A 22,893-nucleotide genomic window follows, 5' to 3' on the forward strand; every position below is an offset into this window, starting at 1 on the left:
CAGCAGCAGACCTAGAAGTGGACCAGAAGCACTTCCAGTCCACTTCCAGGTCCACCAGGGAGTGTGCTGGGCATACCCCCACACCCTCCTGGCTCAGCAACTAGTGCCTCCTGGGTCTGCGGGGGCACCCAGGGTCCTCTAGCAGCTTATTGATGAGCCAAGGGAGCATGGGGGTTGGGGCAGTGTGCTCCCTGGAGGACCTGGAAGTGGGCCAGAAGTACTTCTGGTCCACTTCTAGGTTTGTCACCGAGCATGTGGAAGGCCCCCCACACTCCTGTGGGACACTTCATCCGCCCCAGCACCACAGCAATCATGAGCCATGCCTGCTACCTCAAGGTATGTAGAAAAAACATTTAAAGCTGTGTCTATGTCCAAATCACTGATTCTCTGAATCAGCATTGAATCTTCAGAATCAGATTCAGCTGAATTGAATCGGGGACAGTGATCCAAATCAACTATTTGAATGACTATCCCTGATTTGGGCCAAATACGAATCCAAACCAAATCAGGCCTGCTTCACACATGCCTAATCTTAACCTTTTCTGCTGTAGTTGTACCTGACAGTTGAATGATTCTATATGGTACAAATGATTTATAGTGCTCTATTTAATAGCATGTGTAATACTTATGTAAAAATACCACTTAAGAGAATGAACTAATATGCATGTTTGTTCTTATTGTTTAATGTTATGATGAGGTTGTCCTCAAAGGTCTTATCTAGCTTGAGAAAAGAACAGAGAAGACACACCATGTGCAGTTATTTTAAAATTACTATACTTTTCAGGGATAAATAAATATGAATTTATCCTCCTTTGATGACAGCTCATTTTGGGCTGTGTCTTCACTGCACTTAATGTGATTCTCTACACTTTTGCCAGAGCCTAAAGAAAAGTACTGGCATGTTATAGAAATAAGCATTTAATCCATAGCATGGATATTAAGCAATTGCTGAGTATAACACCTAATAATTTAGAGAAAAAGGTTTCCAATAAAATGTGTGTCACAGGTCATGTATTGGCCTTTGTTGCAAAGGAAAATATTGCCAAAAGCACTAGATATGCTTTTTACATGAAGAGGAATTTAAGAGGGATGACACAACATATTTGATTGCAGTATAGTGTATTTGAAATGAAAGAAAAGTTTTGAATTATAACATGGTTCTTCTTTATAATATGAAATATAGTTTCAATTCAGGAACAAGAAGAGCAGCTTTCACTGAAATCAAATATAGACATGGGCAAAAAGGAATGAGGTGTGGGTATGGATCCCCCCCCCCCCCCTTTACTAGTCAGGAATGCTGGTGAGCATTCCTGCTGGAGCCTCTGTTTTGCAGAGCTCTGAGACCAAACAGTTCATGCTACTGCCAAGGAATTTGATGAGAGGAGAACAGGGATAGAAATGGTAGTGGCATTTGAACCTCTGGACTCCAGAGCCTTGTGAAAATAGTGACTCCTGTAGGAACATGCTCAAACCAGTTGGTGAGCTTAGAGAGCTCATTGTGCATACTTTGTACAGCCAAAGAGGGATGAAACTGCACCACCACACCTCCTGGATCCTTCCCTCCCTAAGTAAAGTATGATTGTCTTAATTTTGCTTATCTCCTTTATTGGTTTTTTTTTTCTGGACTTCTCTTTGTTTTTTTCAACTGGGACTGTCAGTATTTATATTTCCTTGCAGCTAATCTTGCTGTTCTACTTGTCAAGGTTCCCTTGAAAGTCAGCCACCAATGTTCTTTTTGCCTCTTAGCATGTCTAAATGGTAACGGAGTTCTTCTCAACATTTGTCTTTTACTGTGAACATTCAGCTGTCTTGGAAATCTGGCCTGAGTTTCTCCATTTTAGTCTCCATTGGCGTGTCCAGATGAGCCCATACAGACTTCTTGTAGCATCTCAAACCCCTTTGAGACACTGCAAGAGGCACATGCAGAAACAAGAAAGTGTTCCCTGTGCTGCAAGTTTGCAGTGCAGGGGAAAAATTAGACCCCTGGATATCCAGGGGTCAAAAAAACCCACACAGAACAAAAGCAGGGGAGGCAACCAGAGGCTGGATCCTCCATAGAAACACTCTGGGTACCAGAGCATCTCTATGGTTAGCCCTTGCCCTGGTGCTGAAGCATGCTGCCTGCCCCAAGGGCAGGCAGCGTGCCAGCAGCAGAGAACTGGACCCAGGCTCCACTGCCAGTAAGTAAGGGGTTGGGGGCTGGAGAAGGGGGGTGGGGACCCCTGCCATCCCCCAGCCCCTCAATCCTTTCCCCTCTGGGCCCCACCCCCTGCCCACCCCCTGAGCCTCCTGATTCCTTCCCTACCTGGCTGCTTCTCCGTATTTAGAGTTCACTTTATGTATTTAGAGTTCACTTTACTATTATAATAGAGACACTGATAGTCTTCCAGATTGCTTTAATGCTGTAGATATATCAATAAACATTACCCAACTGATTGCTGTCTCTTTCTCACTCTCTCTCTCACTGTCTATAGGGGTCTTTTGTTGTGGAAGAGCATATATTTGGGGGTATTTTACAAAGCGACTTTGGGATTTTTATCAGGAATTTTTCAGTTTTCAAATAGGGAACACCAGAATTCCTGCTAGGGAGGCCAGTGGCAGGACCCTGCCTGCTCAGAGCTGGCACCTTGGACCCAGCTGAAGGTGGATGACCTCTAGGCCAATTGGGGCCAGGAGGACATGCTTTGACAGTTCAAAGCAGGCCACCACACTGGGAACATCTTCCGGGTGATATCTGCCCAGATAGCCAGGCATGAGGCACACTGGGGGCAGCTGCCTTATCCGGGTCTGGCAGGTGCACAGCAGGTCACACCCAGGCAGCAACCCCCCTGCCAGTCTGCTGGAGTGGGTAAAGGGTACAGGGAACTCTCAGGGCTGCTTCAGCAGTCCAGCTGGCACAAGGAGTAGTGTCCCCAGGTACCAATTGGCTGGGCCCCAGAAGCTCCTGAGAATGAGTAGCCCTGAAGCTACTTGTTAGGACAGATTTTTGTACTGCTGGGGCCAGGACAGGGCATCTTTTTATACTGTTGGGGCAGCACAGGTGCTGGCCCCAGGTTCTAGCTCCCCCCTGGCTGCAGATCTGGGAGGAGCCAGCCCCTGCTCAAATTTGCACCACTTCTATTTGAGCTGCTGCAAGCACACATGCCTGCATGTGTGGACATACTCAATGGTGTGAAAACATGTTCTTGGAGATGAGTCTTACAAGCTTGGGGATCTCTGTTGAGACATCTTGAAAGTACTAAAATCTTAGCTGCATGCTGTTCTTCAAAACATAACAGACATGTTTGGTGCATGTCTGAATTAAGGCATGTTGTAAAGCAAGAACAATAACTTCCTTATGCAAAGTCAAGGCTGATTTAATATAACCTCAAAAAATTGCATATGAAAATTGTAAAGGGGTAAAACTAATTCAGACAGTATAAATCTGCTTGCTTATTTGGAGAAGGAGTAAGGGGGCATAATGGCAGTACGTTCAGCTGGAAATGGGTACCTGATTGTGTGGGCTAGAGAGGCAGAAGTGACTGGATATGGATTCTAGCTGTGTCACTTCTGTACTGTTAGCTATATAATCTATTGTTGTTCCTTAATCACACCAGGCATATGGACTGCTAGGTTCTGAAGGATAATTATATTACTATAGATCCAGAAGTTCAAAATAATAACATTCTTGTTTCTGTTATAAATGTACATTTTTATCATTGCAGTCTTTAAATACTATTTATGCATAAGGTATTACACAACTATTGTCTATTTCAGTTTAACTAATCTAATGCACTTTTCTAAATGAGGAAAACTCATCACATTCCTGAACACAAAAGTTAAATCAGCATCCTCCATCACTATTAGGCAAAAAAACCAAAAACCTTCAAAATGTTACGAGTTAAATGTGTGTTTGCATTGGTGCTCAGCATAGCTTCCTAAAAATATTTTAATTCCTGTTCTTAATTGAATCAGTTTTGCTATATTTGCTACAATTAAGTATGCTTAAAATATTCCCATTTTAGCACTGACGCAGGCACTTTCATTGATCACATAACTATTCAGGCTGATTCTCTGCCTGAAGGTGAAATGTATTCAAAATCATTAACTGAAATAATGTAGCCATTTTGGAGTTCTTGAAGACTAAAAAAACCCTAAGCATGCATTTTAATTTTTGTAAAGTAATCTGGTAATGAAAAATTCTCATACATAAACAGGTTTCAGTAGATTAAATTTGTTTAAAAAGATTTCTAATGCCTTTTACTGTTCCAGACAAAAATTGGCTTCAATTTTAGTTGTCTGTCCTTGGAAAACACATTTGACATGCATCTGCATTGGAATAATTTTTAACCTAGTTAAAAATCCAAGTAAGGAAAATATGTGGGGGAAAAAATGTTTCAGGACACCCCAAAAATAGAACTTTCCCCCCCCCCTTTTCTTCCTTCTCCCATCAAAAATGAAATATTTTATAGACAGATAGATAGGCAAGTCATATGTGGTGTTTGCAGGATTCCTTATTTAAGTTGTTTAGTTTCAGGACATTAAGTCTGTTATGTCTATTTATGGAAACAGTAAAAAATGGAAGCATTACAGCTTTGGAAGTGCTACATAAGTAGCAACAGGCAGAGCTTTACGCCTGAGAAAATGTTCAATGAAGTGCTGCTTTTATTCCAACTACTTTGCTATCTCTGTTACCTCTAGCATAACTTGTTTCCTATACAGTACTTCAGCTAATGGCTATAAGGAAAAACATTTTTGACATAGACTATGGTAATTCCTAATCATAGAACAAAATCAATTACTATTTTAAATTCAGAATCTATACTGGGGAATGGAATAAAAAATTTATGAACACTAAGACAATATATGACTAGATGTACTGTCGAAAAAATATTAAGTGATGAAGGTATGGGACTGAAGACAGTGGGTGTCTTTTTATGTAGTATTTTCAGAATAATACAGCTATTGTTTTGGTAATGAGTTGAGCAGGTAATGTGCCATTTTGTAATTATTTAGAGTGGCATGTGTGTCTATAAAAAGTCCTTCCTCTCATCCCTATAAAGATGCAATTACATTTCCAGATGAAAGCAATTGCAGGTGGAAAAATATAGAATACAAGCATTTTTAACCCTCAGGTGGCTCCATTGTTTTTATTGTTGTTGTTTGCTTGTTTGTCTGTTTGTGTGAATTATATGCCACCCTTCCCAACAAAGGCACAAGATGGCTCATGGGAAAAGTAACAGAAACATAAAGGGGTGTAGGTTGAAGAATGAACAATGAAATAATCAGCAACACACGCCACCATAACAACCTCTCTCTACCAGAGAAAAAGGCCATAGAATATCTAAGATCTAACCACCAAATAGTAATAAAACCAGCAGATAAAGGAGGAGCCATAGTCATCCTAAACCGTGAAGACTACATAAAGGAAGCCAAGAGACAGCTCTCTGACACCACCTACTACAAAGAACTACAAGAAGATCCTACTCCCCTTTTCACCAAAAAACTCAACAATACCATCAAATCATTTCCATCAAGACTACAAGAAAAACTACACACCTTGATCCCCCCACTACCTAACCCGGGGACTTTTTACATGCTCCCTAAAATCCACAAATAAGGGAACCCTGGCAGACCTATCATATCCAACCATGGGACCCTAACTGAGGAAATATCAGGTTTCTTTGAATCATTCCTAAAACCGCTTGTCGCCCACAGAGCAAGTTTTGTACAAGACACTACAGACTTTCTACGGAAACTTAAAAACATAGACCACCTTCCCAGCAACACACTCCTAGCCACCATGGACGTAACCAGTCTATATATCAACATCCCACACCAGGATGGCATCCAGGCCTGCCTTACATATCTACAGGAACAAGGTTACAACTCAGAATACAGACCCAAAGATATTACTGACCTTATACACTTCATCCTCACACACAACAATTTCACTTTTAATAATCAACACTTCCTCCAGATGATGGGAACAGCTATGGGCACTAAAATGGCCCCACAGTATGCCAACCTTTTTATGAGCCACCTGGAAGAAGACTTCCTGAAGAACTGCACCATCAAACCCTTGCTATACTTAAGATATATCAATGACACCTTCATCATTTGGACCGAATACCTACAATCTCTGATTGAGTTCCATCAGAGATTCAACAGTCACCATCCCTCCATCCGACTTTCTCTAGAATACTCCAGCACCAACATCTCCTTTTTAGACATGATGATCAGTATCCAGAATGATAAAATACAGACCACGTTATACAAGAAACCCACAGACCAACATACATATCTGCACAGAACCAGCAATCACCCTAAACACACCAAAAAAGCTGCGATATACAGCCAAGCCCTCAGATACCACCGAATTTGTACTAAAGAGAACACCCGGGATTGCCACCTCACCAATCTTAAAAAGGCTTTCACCCAGCAAGGACACTCCTCCAGAGAGATAGATCACACCCGGATACCACCCGGATACCACATGAAGAACTGCTGCAGTACAGAATAAAACCCCCCACAAATCTCACACTGCTGGTTATGACATATAACCCCTCCCTTGAACCTGTACGAAAAATCCTCGAACAATTGCAACACATACTAGAAAGAGACCCTATTCTTAAAAAGATCATCCCAGAGCCACCCATCCTAGCCTTCAAACAAGCACCGAACCTCGCCAACCTCATCACCAGAAGCAAACTTCCTCAAGCCCAGAACACACCAAATGGATCCAGACCGTGCCATGACAAGAAATGCAAAACCTGCCAACACATCTCCACCACCTCCACTACTACTACACCCCACAACAGAGCCATCAGCATGCCTGGATCTTATAGCTGCACCTCCAAAAATGTAATATACCTCATCCAATGCACCAAATGCCCTGATGGAAAATACGTAGGAAAGACCAAACAACAACTGCGCACCAGAATGAATGCACACCGGAAATCCATCAAAGACAGAAATACCCAATTATCTGTGGGGGCACATTTCTCACAAGAAAACCACTCTCTCTCCAATCTCTCAGTCCTGATCCTCAAAGGAAACTTACAAAACACTTCCCAGAGACTAGCCTATGAACACCATTTCATCAATCTCCTGGATACTAAAAATCATGGACTAAATATAGACGTTGGATTTATGACACATTATAACCTGCCTGATATCTGACTCCCCAGGTATCTCTTCACTTTCATTCCCCTTCTCTCTCTTCCCCACCGCGCCTCTCAGCCTGTCCGTCACCCATTGACTCCTCAGTCTACATTTTCACTGACTACCTGTCTTGTATGCATACCAGCCCAGCCACTGGCTTCTTTACTTTTCATTCCATCCAGGAAGAGCACACACCAACTGCTGAAACTTCCTTAGTCTGACAAAGGGTTTTTGAACCCAAAAGCTTGCTTAATAATTATTTTTCAACTATTTGGTTTGGTCTAATAAAAGATATCAGATTCACCCAAGGAACCTTGTCTGCCAGAAACATAAAGGGGCACCTAGAAGAATTAAAATAAATCAGAAAGCAACTAAACAACATAGCCTAATTTTGGTTGCTAAATGCCAGCCCAAACAGAGAAGCCTTGCAGTGCTTCCAACAGAAGTCCAGGCTTGGGTTCTGGTGGGCCTCAGGAAGCAGGGAGTTCCAGAGCTGATGAGTGATTGCTGAGAACAGCCTCCCATATGGTTTTTGCCAAATGAACTTGGTATACTGATGAACCTTCCCGAAGATTGTTTTTGGCTGACCTTAGGGATCACAGTGGGACATCGGACAAAAGTTATGGTCCTTTAGGTGTGTAAATCCCAGGTCAGTTAGGGCTTTATAGGTCAAAACTAGCAGGTTGAATTGTGCCCAGAAAGATACTGGGAGCCACTGCAGATGCTAGGGAGGACTGAAGCCATATGCTACCGGAAACTTTTTTTTTAACTGGCAAAACAGAGAATGTTTACATTGCTGTGTGATCTTTCTTTTCATTAGGACGTTTTCATTAGGAAAAACTTTCTCACTGGGAGGGTAGTGAGGCACTTGAGCGGGTTACCAGAGAGGTTGTGGAATCTCCATATTGGGAGGTTTTTAGGACCATCTAGACAAAGACTTGGCTGGGATGATATAGTTGGGGGTGGTACTGCTTTGAGCAGGGGGTTGGACTAGATGACCTCCTCAGGTCCCTTCCACCCTACTTTTCTATGATTCTAAGAAAATTGCATGTGTAAATAGATGCACTTAAGTGCTCAGGGAAGCAAAACATTAAGATGACTTGAAACAGATCAAAAACTACAATTTCTGTTCTGCAGGAAATTCTGGTACCTCTCTTCCCTCAAAAACTGAGTGAAAAAAATAAAGTGTCTGCTTCAAAATGACCAAAAAAACCTAATCTCAAATCATTTAAATGATGTTGACAATAATATAATTAGGAATATTCAGTATTAACTATGTTTGTATATGACTTGAAAATAAATCAAAATAAAAACACTGGAGCAAAATGTTTTACATGGCATAACGAGAGAATAAAAAATATTTATTTATATGTTTCCCATTAAAAACTGAGTTAAATATAAGTTTTCCCGTGAAACTTTTTATTTCAACAAAACTGCATTTTTGCACTGGAAAACCATCACACCAGAAGTATCTTGAGTAGCTTTATTGATTTATTTGAGCAGTAAAAGCAACATAGCTTGGAGTTTCAATATTATGCTTATCTTACAGAGTAAAAATAGAGAAAATATATTGTAATGTGTTTCAGTAATGTCAAGAAAATTATCCACATATCTTCCTCTTCTCCCTCCCTCCTTATTTTCCAAAGTTAATATTTAAAATGATTTTTTTTCTAGTTTTTTTGTCTTGATATTTCAAAATAACATGTATAGTCCATTCTTCAGGTACTTTGGAAATCCTACAGTATCTCCTATATACTGACTTCCCAACAGATGTACTTAATCCAATTTCCTTTTCAGGAGGACAGGTACTCATCTTCTCATAAGATGTCCTCAGGGTTTTTCACAAGATGTAAGTCTACTTGAAATTTGTAGAGGCTCCCCAGGAGGATAAGTTTAATGCCAGATTGAATAGCTGTGTGTTACCTCCAACTAGGAAATAATTTTCAGGTTTGGAGTTCAGGCTGGAGTCCTGCCAAGACACTTTACACCAGTGCTTACAATCTCAAGTAATCAGCACATAATTGGGTTAAAACAACATAGTTCATTGTTGTGGAAAGGTTATGGAAATACTTTATAAATTAACATTTAGTAGGATAACTATTGGGAAAAATTGAATAAACAAATTCACAATAGAAAATATTGTAACCCCTATAAATACAATCTTTCCTTTACCTTAAACACACATATGGATCTCCTTGCCCAAGATTTGTCTTTCAAAAGTGGTGTAACATAAGAGTACAACATATTTGGTGGGGTTCATTGTCACAAGTAGGGAAGTCTAGTGAAGTGGTAAGTATGTATAAAACAACAGCAGGGTAATGCTTTCTTAGGAACCATGGAGTTGATATGTAAAGATGAACTTAAGGAAGGAACTCTAACTGATAGCAGGTAGTAAACCCACATCCATTTAGAGTGAGGTTCTTTCAGAAATGGTTCAGAAACATGGGTACTTCTGTAGGGGACAGGTTAAAGCAATCACCTCATCCTTATAAAGATGCCTCTTTTCTTGGACACCAATCTAAATACTCCTGTGTCCCTCCAAAGTCCTCAATATCAGTACCAGCAGTATAGGTCACTTGTATTAGCAGGAACTTGCAGATGGTAAGGTGAGAGGTGTAAAAATGTCTTTTTTCCCTGGGGGAGTATCCACACGAGCACGCATGTGCATCTTGCAGTGTCTCAAAACCCTTTTAGACACAGCAAGAGGCACATGATGGAACAAAAAAAGTCCCCTGTGCTGCAATTTTACAGTTCAGGGGCAAAATTAGAGTGCCAGGCTTTATTTTTTTAAGTGCTGGGAGGCTGGGGTAGAGGGGGAGCCATTGGGGAGCTGGGAGGCTGGTGGTGCAAGCAGGGGATGGGGCCAGGTGGTACAGCCATTGGGGACCTGGGGGTGCAGGCAGGGGTGGGCTGGTTAGGGCAGCCATTGGGGGGGCTGAAGGAGGCAGCAGGGAATGGGGCCAGGTGGGGCGGCAATCTGGGGGGCTGGGGGAGCAAGTAGGGGTGGGACATGTGGGCCCTGTGGTGGGAGGTGGTAGCCCCTGTGGGGGCCATTTGGCCCCTGTTGGGTGGCTGTAAATCCTGGGGGCAGCTGTGACCCCTGTTAGGGACTGTAGACCCTGTTGGGTAGTAACCCCTGTTGGGGGGCTGTAACTCCTGTGGAGGGGCTGTAGCCCTGTGGGGGGCAGTCTGTGAGCTGTGCAGGGAGGCTGCACCCTGTGTGGGCTAGGGTACCCACCCCTCCTGAGCAGCCCTCCCACACAGGACAGGATGAGACCTTCTGGCAGGAGCTATGGCTACAGGGGCAGTTGTCCCAGCATACTGGTTAGTGAAGGGGTCACAGGGAGCTTTAACTCCTCTATGGTAAGAAAACCAAAGTCAAACAGCAAAATAGGTATTTAGAATTAATTTGCTAGAGACACTGGTAGGCTTCCAAATTGCTTTAACACATTAGCTATATCAATAAAACATTGCCCAACTGATCACTGTCTCTCTGTTTCTCACTCGATAGATAGATAGATAGATAGATAGATAGATAGATAGATAGATAGATAGATAGATAGATAGATAGATAGATAGATAGATAGTGGTGTTTTAATTTTAATTGTAGAGGAACATGGATTTTGGGGTATTTTACAGAGTGACTTTGGAATTTTTTTATCAGGGATTTTTCAGTTTTCAAATAGGGAACACCAGAATTCCTTCTAGGGAAGCCAGTGGCAGGACCCAGGCAGAGAAGCCTGCTCAGAGCCAGTTCCTTGGACCCAGCTGAAGGTGAATGACCTCCTGACCAATTGGTGCGAGGAGGACATGTTTTGACAGTTCAAAGCATGCCACCACACTGGGAACATATTTTTGGCAATAGCTGCCCAGATGGCTGGGCAGGGAGCACACATGGCAGTAATAATACACAAAGGCCAACTCTGCAGCCACATCCCACTGGCAGCTGGCCCAGAGAAGCAAATGCCTCTATTGGCTGTGCAGTCCCCATCCAGGTTTGGCAGGTATGCAGATGGCCACAGTCAGGCATCAGCCCCCACTGCCAGACTGCTGCAGTGGATAGAGGGTGCAGGGAACACTCAGGGTTGCTTCAGCAGTTCAGCTGAAACAAGGGGTAGTGTCCCCAGGTACCAATTTGCTGGGTCCCAGAAGCTCCTGAGAGCAAGTAGCCCTGAGCTACTTGCCAGGGCAGGTTTTTGCCCTGCAAAAACGTACTGCTGGGGCCAGGACAGGGAAGCTTTTTATACTGCCGGAGACAGCCCAGGTGCTGGCCCCAGGCTGTAGTTTCCCTTAGCTTCAGATCCAGGAGGAGCCAGGCAGGGTTATTTTGCCCCAAGTGGTACAATTTGCCCCACACCAAAGTGCATGCCCAGGCACGTGCACTGAGGCAAGAAGCCCCGGCTCAAAATTGTACCAATTCTCTTTGAGATGCTGCAAGTGCACATGCTTGCATGTGTGGACATGCCCTAGGAGTTTTTCCTCACTCTTTTATTCCTATCCAGCATGGAAGCACTTGCATAAGTGCCTCCGTGTTGTGTATATACATAAGTCTATGGGGTAGAGCTGTACTGCTACCCAGTGCATCCACAGGTGGCAGATAGTGGAATGACCTTCAGGGAAGATTAGCTGTGAAATAAGCAGGGGTAACTCTGGTGAATAAACAGTCATGGACCAACCAGAGGCAGCACCAGGATGTGGTGGGGACAGCAGATGGCAATAATTTCCTTCCTTAAAAGTCACATATATCCTTTGATAGTGTTGTGACATGGTGAACATTATTCATGACTATAATAAACCTGCTCAGACCCCAGTCATGGGTCTACAAGTCTTCATCGGCAGAGCAGGTGTAAGAAGATATTAGAATCTCAGTGGCTGCAAAGGTTGATGAAGGTTGCAGCAGAATAAGGTCCCCAGTTGTCTTGGTCTCCTTGCCATTGGATCAAGATCCCACTCTGTCAAGAGCTGTGTAGAAGCTGATGTGCAGAAGCTTCTCCATGATAAAAGAAGTCATGCACAGGCGTCTTCCATGAAAAAAGCTTTTCCAGCACATTCCTATAGCCCTTTGGCAACCAGTTAATGGTGACAGGAGCAGGATTGTGAGCTCCTAGTCATGAACTGGCATGAAGGCATCAATTACAAAAAGGTTGTCTAGCACTTGGATGAGACAGGAGTGTGATTCAGCAGATGTAACTGTGACTGAGCATCCCCCTTCAGGATCTGCCCTGCTCACCCCACATGGGGAGGGGCCTAGAAAAAGTGCTCTAAATATAGCCTGTCTAATACAGTGTTCTGTATTTCTTCTGGACTGGATAACTGTGTCCAGTGGGATCACCTTTACTGTTGTCAAAAATACCAATGAAGACACAACATCAATTTTGGGAATTGAAACATCAGGACCCTCATGGACAACCCTAATAGTGAATACCCAAAGTGCACCACACTGCAATCGTGGCCCAAGAACATAGGGAACACAGCATCAGTGTAGCTGCACAGAGTGAGACCTGGTGAGTGGGACATGGGCAGCTCAAAGAACATGGAGGCAGCTATACCATCTTCTGGATGGGTAAACAGAAAGGAGAATGTTGACCTCATGGAGCTAGTTTTGCCATTAAGAATGAACTGATAAATACACTCAATGAGTTCCCTAGTGGAATTAATGAGTGCCTCATGACTCTCCATCTTAAACTGGTAGGGAGCCAATATGCCACTGTCATCAGCACACATGCCCTGAGACTTGATGCCACCAATGAAACCAAGGAGCAATTCTTTGCCAACCTTGACTAAGTTCTTTCTTACATTCTGGAGGGAGACAGACTTATTCTTCTTGGTGATTTCAATGCCAGAGTTAGAAGGAACTTAACCTGTGGAAAGAAAACAAGAGCAAGGAAGGAGTAGGAAAGATCAACTCCAATGACATCTTCCTCTTGACCAAATCCATGGACCATGGATTTACCATCACAAACACCATGTTCCACCAGAAAAACAGGCACAAGACATCATAGCAACACCCACAATCTAAGCATTGGCACCTGAATGACTATGTCATTGTCTCTGCCTGGGATCACGAACATGTCTGCATCACCCAAGCTATGCTAGGAGCTGATGATTGCTGGACTGATCACCATCTTATTCACTCAGTTATTTCACTCAAACTGGCTCCCAAATGAAGACTGCAGCAGAAGCAATGCTGACAGAAAATCAACGTTGAAGGAATCAAGGACCCAAACAAGTGAGACATCTTCCACCAATGCCTCATCAGAAACCTGGGGAATTCCAATCAACAACAATGGGGGAATGTCAGCAGCATGTGGGGTGCCCTGAAGGCCATGGTCATCAGTTCCTGTGAAAGACAGTTGGGGCATTTATACACATGCTTCAGGAGGTAGGGAAGGTGTTTTACTTAAGCAGTTCCAAGAGCCGCTCGAATTAAAGCACCCAAAGCATCACGTGTATTAGTGTCCCCAGAATGAAAAATGGCAGTCGGGGCACTTTAACTAAAGCTTATTCAATAAGCTTTAATTAAAGTGCCCCCAGTGCCATTTTTCAGCACAGGGACACTAATACACAGGACGGTGGAGTCTGCTGAAGCACGGGAATTACCACGCTACAGCAGACTCAATTAATTGAGTTAGCTTCAATGCCCTGTAATTACAGCAGGTCAGAGCTTCCTAAATGTACATGTATAGGCACAATTGGATTCTCTACCAGGAAACATCAGAACTGGTTTGATGACAATGTCCAGGAGATCCGAGAGTTGATCAGTCACAAGTGCAAGGCTTTTTGTGCTTGGCAAAATGACACTAACTACAAGCATAAGAAATTGAATATCCAACAAGCCAAGGCAGAGGTCTAAAGGACAACCTGCGATATGAAGAACAAATGATGGGAAGACAAGGCTAAGGAGATTCAACATCTCGCAGACATCCACGATATGTGTGGTTTCTTCAGGGCCACCAAAGCTATGGTCCAAGCACTCAGGGACCCAACCTTCTTGAGACCTAGAGATGGAGGAGATCTGATTAAGGAAAGGGGAGCCACCAATGCCCATTGGAAAGAGCATTTTGAAGACTTTCTCAATCAAGACTCTGTTATTGATGAGAGTGGTCTCAACTTCATCCCACAACATCTAGTCAGAGATAATCTCAGAACCCATCCAATCCTTGATAAGGTGAGGAAAGTCATCAAGCAGATGAAAAACAAGAAAGCATCTAGAGTGGATGGAATCCCCACTGAAATCTTCAAACGATGAGGAGAGAAGCTCACATCACAATTCCATGCCCTCATCTTAAGGATTCAGAATGATGACCTCAAGAATGCCATGATTATGACAGTCTTCAAGAAAGGAGACAAGTCCAACTGTGGGAATTACAGAGGAATTGCTTTTCTGTCCACTACAGGAAAGATCATTGCGAGATCTTCCTGAACTATCTTCTTCCATGTGTTGAAGAGCTCCTCCCAGAATCTCAGTGTGGGCTTAGGGCATCAAGAGGCACAACTGACACAATCTTCACAGCTCATCAGCTATGGGGAATAATGCCAGGAACAACACAACTTCTCTATATAAACTTCTTTGTCCTCACAAAAGTTTTGACTGTCAACCAAGAAACCCTGTGGAGGATCCTTCTGAAGTATGGATACCCACCAAAGCTCATCATCATTCTTTGCCTTCTCCATGACAGTATGTACATGGTGGTTCTTAGTAATGGATCTATCACAAATCCCTTTGAGGTTAAGACAGGAGTTAAGCAAGGCAGTCATTGCTCCAAGACTCTTCTCAATATTCCTTATCGTGATGCTACATCTGACCACCAACAAGCTTCCAGTAGGAGTGGAGCTAAACTACTGAATGGATGGTAAACTGTTTTATCTCAGCTGACTCCTTGCCAACACCACCTTGATCTCAATCATTGAGCTTCAGTATGCCGATGATGCCGTGCTGTGTGCTTACTTGGAAGCAGACCTTCAGGCAATCATTGACATCTTTACCGAGGCATACAAGAAAATGGTCCTGATGCTTAACGTTCAGAAGACTAAGGTCCTGCACCAACAAGCTCTTATGGAGCAGTCCCTAGCTGTGGTAATTCAGATTCATGGTGAGGCTCTGGAGAACATTATTTCCCATACCTCAGAAGCCATCCCTTGCAGAAGGATGACATCAACAGAAATCTGTCTCTCAAATGTGAAAGTGCAGCCTTCAGATTCCTGAGGAAATTGGTGTTCTAAGATTGCAACATCAGATACAAAACCAAACTCATGGTTTATCAAACAGTTATGGTCCGCACATTACTGTATAGCACTAAATGTGGAAAACGTATAGCCAGACACCTCAAGTCATTGGATAAGTACCATCAGTGCTACCTGAGAAAGGTCATAGTTTTATAGTCGGTAGGGTCAGAAGGGACCTGAGGAGATCATCTAGTCTGACCCCTCCTGTGGCAGGAAAGAATACTGGGGTCAAATGACCCCGGCCAGATGTTCATCAAGCCTCCTTTTAAAGACCCCCAGGGTAGGAGCCAGCACCACTTCTTTTGGAAGTTGGTTCCAGGTCCTAGCCACCCTGACAGTGACATAGCACTTCCTAATGTCTAGCCTGAAACTACCCTGCGATAGCTTGTGTCTATGGTTTCTTGTAACTCCTCGGGATTGCTTGGGGGAACAGAGACTCTCCCAATTCCTGCTGGTCCCCCTTGACTAGTTTGTAAACTGCCACTAGATCCCCTCTCAGCCTTCACTTTTGGAGGCTGAACAGGTTCAGGTCCCTCAGCCTCTCCTCATAGGGTCTGCCCTGCTGACCCCGATCATGCGGGTGGCCCTCCTTTGGACCCTGTCCATATTGGCCACATCCCTCCTGAAGTGCAGCGCCCAGAACTGGATGCAGTACTCCAGCTGCAACCTGACCAGTGTTGCATAGAGGGGGAGGATCACCTCCTTGGACCTGCTCATGATGCATCTGTGGATGCACGACAAGGTATGGTTGGCCTTCCTGACCGCGTCCCCACTTTGTCGGCCCATGTTCATTGTGGCATCAATGATGACTCCAAGGTCCTTTTCTGTCTTGACACTGGCGAGAAGGGAGTTCCCCAGCCTGTAGGTGTGCTGCTGGTTCTTCTTCCCCAGGTGCATTACCCTGCACTTGTCAGTGTTGAACTCCATCCTGTTCTCCCCTGTAACCTGTCTAGATCTGCTTGCAGCCTGTTCCTTCCTACTAGCGTACCCACTTCCCCCCACATCTTAGTGTGATCTGCAAACTTGAACAGGGTGCTTTCTACCCCCTCACCCAAGTCACTGATGAAGATGTTGAATAGTGCGGGCCTGAGGACCGAGCCCTGGGGAACCCCACTGCCCACATCCCTCCAGGTCAAATAAGACCCGTCCACCACCACTCTCTGGGTTCAGCCCTCCAGCCAGTTAGTGGCCCATCTGACTGTGTAGGCATCAACACCACTGTCTCCTAGTTTCTTACTGAGAATGGGGTGAGAGACCGTGTTGAAGGCCTTCCTGAAGTCCAGAAAGTCTATATCCACTGCGACATCTGCATCCAAGGACTTGGTGACCTGGTCTTAGAAGGCCACCAGGTTGGTTTGACAAGACATGCCCCTAATCAACCCATGCTGGTTGCCCCTGAGCATAACCTCCCCTGCTGGCCCTTCCTGGACATTTGCCAGGATAATTCTTTCAAAAAGGTTCCCCAGGATTGAGGTAAGACTCACGGGCTTATAGTTTCCTGGGTCCTCCTTCCTCCCTTTTTTGAAGATGGGGACCACACTGGCCCTTTTCCAGTCTTCTGGCACATCACCCAAGTGCCATGAGTGCTCATAGAGCTGTGCCAGAGGTCCCACAATGACCCCTGCTTGTTCCTTCAGCCCTCTGGGGTGGAGATGATCAGGACCTGCGGGTTTAAATACATCTAGTCCCTCCAGAAGTTCCCTGACAAAGTCCTCATTAACCTTAGGCCTGGATGTACCACCCACAGGGCCCTCAGGGGGGGCCATTGGGGGAGATATCCGGGTTCCTCCTCAGAAATATGGAGACAGAAATTGTTGAATATGTCAGCTTTACCGTCGGGTGAGATGACCAGTTTTCCTAGTGTGTCCTGCAGAGGGCCCACGTTACTTGGCACCTTCTTTTGCTCCCCTATGTATTTGAAAAAGGACTTCTTGTTGTCTTTGATCTGGGTCGCTAGTCCCAGCTCCATTTCTGCCTTGGCCTTCCTGACTGCCCCCCTACATTCCCGAGCTACTGAGGTATACTCCTGTCTTGTGATGGCTCCTCCCTTCGAACGGGTGTACGCCTCCTTTTTTGTTTGGAGACGTTCCCGGATGCTTTTGCTGAGCCATGGGGGCCTTTGCACCCTCTTGCGCACTTTGACTTATGTAGGGATTGCTTCCTTTGAGTTTGGAGGATCATCTCCTTAAGGAGTGACCACTCCTCCTGGAAACTCAACTCCCTCCAGCTCTGCGACCTCAGTGCTTCCCCCACTAGTCTTCTTACCTCATTAAAGTCTGCCCTCCTGAAGTTGAGGGCTGCTGCCTTGCTGGAGGCTTTCGCCACCTTGCGCTGAATGGTGAATTCCAGCAGATGATGATTGCTATCGCCTAGGTGGTCGAGCACCCACAGACCCCATACCAGGTCATCGCCCGTGGCCAGGACCAAATCCAACAAAGCATCGTCCCTGGTGGGGCTGTGTACCTCCTGGGTTAGATGTAGGTTCTGTATGTCAGTTAAGAACTTGCGTGAGTGGTCAGACCTGGCTGTCTGCTCTTCCCAGCAGATGTCTGGCAAGTTTAGGTCACCCATGACGACCACATTCTTGGACCTAACTATCTCCATGAGCTGACGTAAGAATTCCTGGTCTTGATCTTCTCCTTGGTTGGGTGGTCTGTAGTAGACCCCCACCGTTAAGTCCATTTCTCCCTGACCCCCTTGTACTCTAACCTAGAGCACTTCCGTTTGCTCCTCCTCTGACCCAGTGATACACATTGTGGATGTGTGTTGCTCCGTGACATAGAGCGCCACACCCCCACCCTTCCTACCTGTCCTATCTTTCCTGTAGAGCCTGTAGCCCTTGATATTCACTGCCCAGTCATGTATTGGGTCCCATCACATTTCAGTGAGCCCCACTATGTCTGGGTTGATGCTAGCTAGCAGGAGGACTAGGTCCTTTGAATCCAGTGGGAAGATAGATGCACCAACATTAGCATCCTCTCACAAGAAAACACCATGACAAGGAGCGAATGAGCAGGCAATGATCATCCAAAATCAACTTCACTGGGCTGGCTACATCATCTGGATGTCCAACTCTAGACTCCTAAAGCAAGTTTTATTCTTCCAGCTCATCCAAGGCATACGTACAAAAGGAGGGCAGAGAAAGCACTTCAGGGACATCCTCAAGACCAACGTAAAATGCAACATTGGTATGAACTCATGGGAGACTACTGCCCAGGACTGCCCCAAATGGAGGAAGAGTCTGCTGCAGGAATCTCAGTATTTTGAAACCTCATGGCAACAAGAAGTGGAAAAGCAAGAGCAGCAGAAACAGTGTGTCATGGACCAAATCAGGAATCCAGAGCCACCCACCCCACACATAAACACACCTTTGAGTTGCAGTATGGTCTGTTGATCCCAGATAGGCCTGATCAGCCATCTTCAGATACACAGATAATACAGTCATGGAAGACCATCATCCTTGACTGCAAGGGATGGCTGAAGATTTGCATAAGTTAGCTCATACTATAATAGTCTAATTCTTTTTTGTAGTAAGGCAGACCAGGTTCTTTGGGTGAATCTGATATCTTGTATTAGACCAACTTAAATAGTTGGAAAAAACATTTCTTAGCAAGCTTTTAGGTTTAAAAACCCTTCATCAGGCTGAGGAAGCATCTGCAGTTGGTGTGTGTGTGCTCTTCCTGGATGGAATAAATAGTAAAGAAGCCAGAGGCTGGTATGCATGCAAGAAATGCATTCAATGAAGGTATAAATTGAGGAGTCAGTGGGTGAGAGACAGGCTGGGGAGGTGGGGTAGGGAGAAGGAGGATAAATGTAGCAGGTAAATAGTGGAGAGATACCCAAGGAGGGAGATGTCAGGAAGGTTATAATGTGTCATAAATCCAGCGTCTATATTTAGTCCATGATTTTTTTGTATCTGGTAGGTTGATGAAGTGAAGTTACAAGTAGCCTCTTCCCTCTCTTTACAAGTATACAAAGCTGCATAATTTAGGGTGTGTACAGACAGTCAGGGAGGTTATGGTAAAGTTAGATCAGGTTAGAAATTGCCACCCAATCTTAGTTCACCCAGGCGCGGACCTTGCACTAGTTAAGTGGAGCTAAGTGCAAACTGTACAAAAGTTCAGGTCAGTTAGATGAGCCCAAAATGGACAACCCAATATGATTTTAAATCTACCTCCTAGCTACACTTGATTTAGATTGGGTTGGCCAAACCAATCTAACTGTCCCAAACTTCTGTACAGTTCCAAGCCCAGCTCCAAAGCTAAGAAAGCCCTGCCAGCAGCTCCAGCCCCAGGGTTGCACTTTTTTCCACACTCCTGGAGTTATTTTTAGGCTCCCTATCCCTTCCCCCCACCCCCAAGATGGACAACTCCCATCTCCCTAAGCCCCCCAAACCCTGCATCCTGCAAGCTATTCCCACTGCCACTTTTACTGGCATTCAGTGGTGCCAGGAACTGAACAAGTAAGTCAAGGTGGGGGAAGGGGTGGGTAGGATGGGGGGTTTGACAGGGGTATTGTTCAGCTGGGGGTCAAAAGGCTGGTCAGTGGGAAAAAGAGTCCCCAAGGCACCCATGGACCCTGATAGCCCCCCCATTCTCTCCCCATGAATGTCACCTGCCCCACTGATCCTCTGATCTGCCCGCAGACCCCTCCTGTATCCCTGATTCCCCAATTCATCCAGAGACACTGCCTGCTTCCCCAATTCCCCTGTGGACCCAACCATTACCCACTGCAATCTGCTTGCCCCCCAATCCAAGGGGTAGAAATAGATTCGGGGCTCCTGAGGCAGCTCTCGGAGACCATAAAAGCTAAGGAGGCGGTATTCATGGGGGACCTAAACTACCCAGACATCTGCTGGGAGACACAGACGGCAAAGTCCCACCATTCACGCAGGTTTCTAACCTGTGTACAGGACCTCCACCTGACACAGGAGGTTCACGGTCCCACTAGGGGGAATGCCATACTGGATCTGGTATTGGCAACGGGGGATGACATGGTAGGGGACCTACAGATCGGTAGCCATCTGGGGAACAGTGATCACCAAATAATAGAATTCTTCATAAAATGTTGAGTGGGTAAGGTAACTAGTAGGGTGAAAGTGCTAGACTTTAGGAAAGCTGATTTCAATGAACTCAGGCGATTAGTCAGGGATGCACTGCAGAGTAGGAGTCTTGAAGTGATGGGAGCCCAAGAAGGGTGGCTGTGCCTTAAGGAAATGATCCTTCGGGCACAAAGCGAGACAATCCTGATGTGAGGAAAAAGAGGGAAAGGGGCCAGGAGGCTTCCTTGGCTGACCAGAGAAATCCAGGGCAGCCTAAGGGCCAAAAGGGGAGCACATAAAAAGTGGAAACAGGGAGAGATCACCAAAGACAAATATACCTCCTCTGCTCGCACTTGTAGGGAGGCAGTTAGATGGGCCAAAGCTACCATGGAGCTGAGGATGGCATCCCAAGTAAAGGACAACAAGAAATTGTTTTTTAGATATATAGGGAGTAAAAGGAAGGCCCAGGGAGGAATAGGACCCCTGCTAAATGGGCAGAAACAATTGGTGATGGACAGGGGGGACAAGGCTGAACTCCTCAATGAGTTCTTTGCCTCAGTGGTTCTTCTTCCTAAGTGAGGGGCACGACAAGTCTGTCACTGGGGTTGTAGAGAGGCAGCAGCAAGGCGCCAGACTACCATGCGTAGACCCTGAGATGGTGCAGAGTCACTTGGAAGAACTGGATGCCTTTAAGTGGGCAGGCCCGGATGAGCTCCATCCGAGGGTGCTGAAGGCACTGGCCGACATCATTGCAGAGCCACTGGTGGGAATATTTGAATGCTCGTGGTGCACGGGCCAAGTCCCGGAGGACTGGAAAAGGGCCAGTGTGGTCCCCATTTTCAAGAAGGGGAGGAAGGAGGACCCGGGCAACTATAGGCCAGTCAGTCTCACCTCCATCCTTGGCAAAATCTTTGGAAAAATTATCAAGGCCCACATTTGCGAGAGCCCAGCAGGACAAATTATGCTGAGGGGAAACCAGCACGGGTTTGTAGCAGGCAGATCGTGCCTGACTAATCTGGTCTCTTTTTATGACCAGGTTACAAAACGCCTGGACACAGGAGGAGCGGTGGATGTCGTATACTTAGGCTTCAGGAAGGCCTTTGATACGGTATCCCACCCCATACTGGTGAACAAGTTAAGAGGCTGTGACTTGGATGACTTCACAGTCTGGTGGGTGGCGAATTGGCTAGAGGGTCGCACCCAGAGAGTCATGGTGGACGGGTCGGTCTCGACCTGGAAGGGTGTGGGCAGTGGGGTCCCACAGGGCTCGGTCCTTGGACCGATACTCTTCAATGTCTTCATCAGCAACTTGGGCGAGGGAGTGAAATGTACTCTGTCCAAGTTTGCAGATGACACAAAGCTATGGGGAGAAGTGGACACGCCGGAGGGCAGGGAACAGCTGCAAGCAGACCTGGACAGGTTGGACAAGTGGGCAGAAAACAACAGAATGCAGTTCAACAAGGAGAAATGCAAAGTGCTGCACCTAGGGAGGAAAAATGTCCAGCACACCTACAGCCTAGGGAATGACCTGCTGGGTGTCATGGAAGTGGAAAGGGATCTTGGAGTCCTAGTGGACTCCAAGATGAACATGAGTTGGCAGTGTGATGAAGCCATCAGAAAAGCTAAAGGCACTTCATCGTGCATCAGCAGATGCATGACAAATAGATCCAAGGAGGTGATACTTCCTCTCTATCGGGTGCTGGTCAGACCGCAGTTGGAATACTGTGTGCAATTCTGTGTGCCGCACTTCAAGAGGGATGCAGATAACCTGGAGAGAGTCCAGAGAAGGGCCACTCACATGGTTAAGGGCCTGCAGACCAAGCCCTACAAGGAGAGACTAGAGAACCTGGACCTTTTCAGCCTCTGCAAGAGAAGGTTGAGAGGCAACCTTGTGGCTGCCTATAAGTTCATCACAGGGGCACAGAAGGGAATTGGTGAGGTTTTATTCACCAAGGCGCCCCCAGGGGTTACAAGAAATAATGGCCACAAGCTAGCAGAGAGCAGATTTAGATTGGACATTAGGAAGAACTTCTTCACAGTTCAAGTGACCAAGGTCTGGAATGGGCTCCAAAGGGAGGTGGTGCTCTCCCCTCTCAGGGGGTCTTCAAGAGGAGTTTAGATGAGCATCTAGCTGGGGTCATCTAGACCAAGCACTCTTTCCTGCCTATGCAGGGGGTCGGACTCAATGATCTATTAAGGTCCCTTCCGACCCTAACTTCTATGAATCTATGAATCTCTCCAGCTCCCCTGCTATCCTCCTCATCCTGACTTACTTTAGATTAGGTGGCCATTTTTAACCTGATCTAACCTCCCCCTAACCTGCCCAAATGTCTGAACACAGGCTTAGTCAATCCACTTGTCTGCAGATGGATTTTATTCTATGTGCAGACTTCTTTTTGACTAGTACTGCCAGAAACAGCCATTTCATTTTGCACTGGACATGTGGTTTATCGGGTAAAAAATGGTCTTGCAAAAACCCCACA

At 45.5% G+C, this 22,893-nt stretch overlaps 1 long non-coding RNA gene across 2 annotated transcripts in view; it reads left to right on the top strand.

Moving 5' to 3' along the window:
• LOC132250654 (uncharacterized) overlaps positions 1–22,893 on the top strand; it is a 199,075-nt gene that overhangs the window by 152,274 nt on the left and 23,908 nt on the right. The window contains exon 4 of one of the 2 annotated variants that reach the window (XR_009462256.1): positions 1,659–2,360. The exons of the other annotated variant lie outside the window; for it this stretch is intronic. This is a non-coding gene — a long non-coding RNA (uncharacterized LOC132250654). Of the gene's footprint in view, positions 1–1,658; positions 2,361–22,893 lie in introns of those variants that run through there. 2 annotated transcript variants of the gene reach the window in all.

The sequence above is a fragment of the Alligator mississippiensis genome, chromosome 5 (assembly GCF_030867095.1).
Source record: "Alligator mississippiensis isolate rAllMis1 chromosome 5, rAllMis1, whole genome shotgun sequence".
NCBI classification, from domain to species: domain Eukaryota; kingdom Metazoa; phylum Chordata; order Crocodylia; family Alligatoridae; genus Alligator; species Alligator mississippiensis.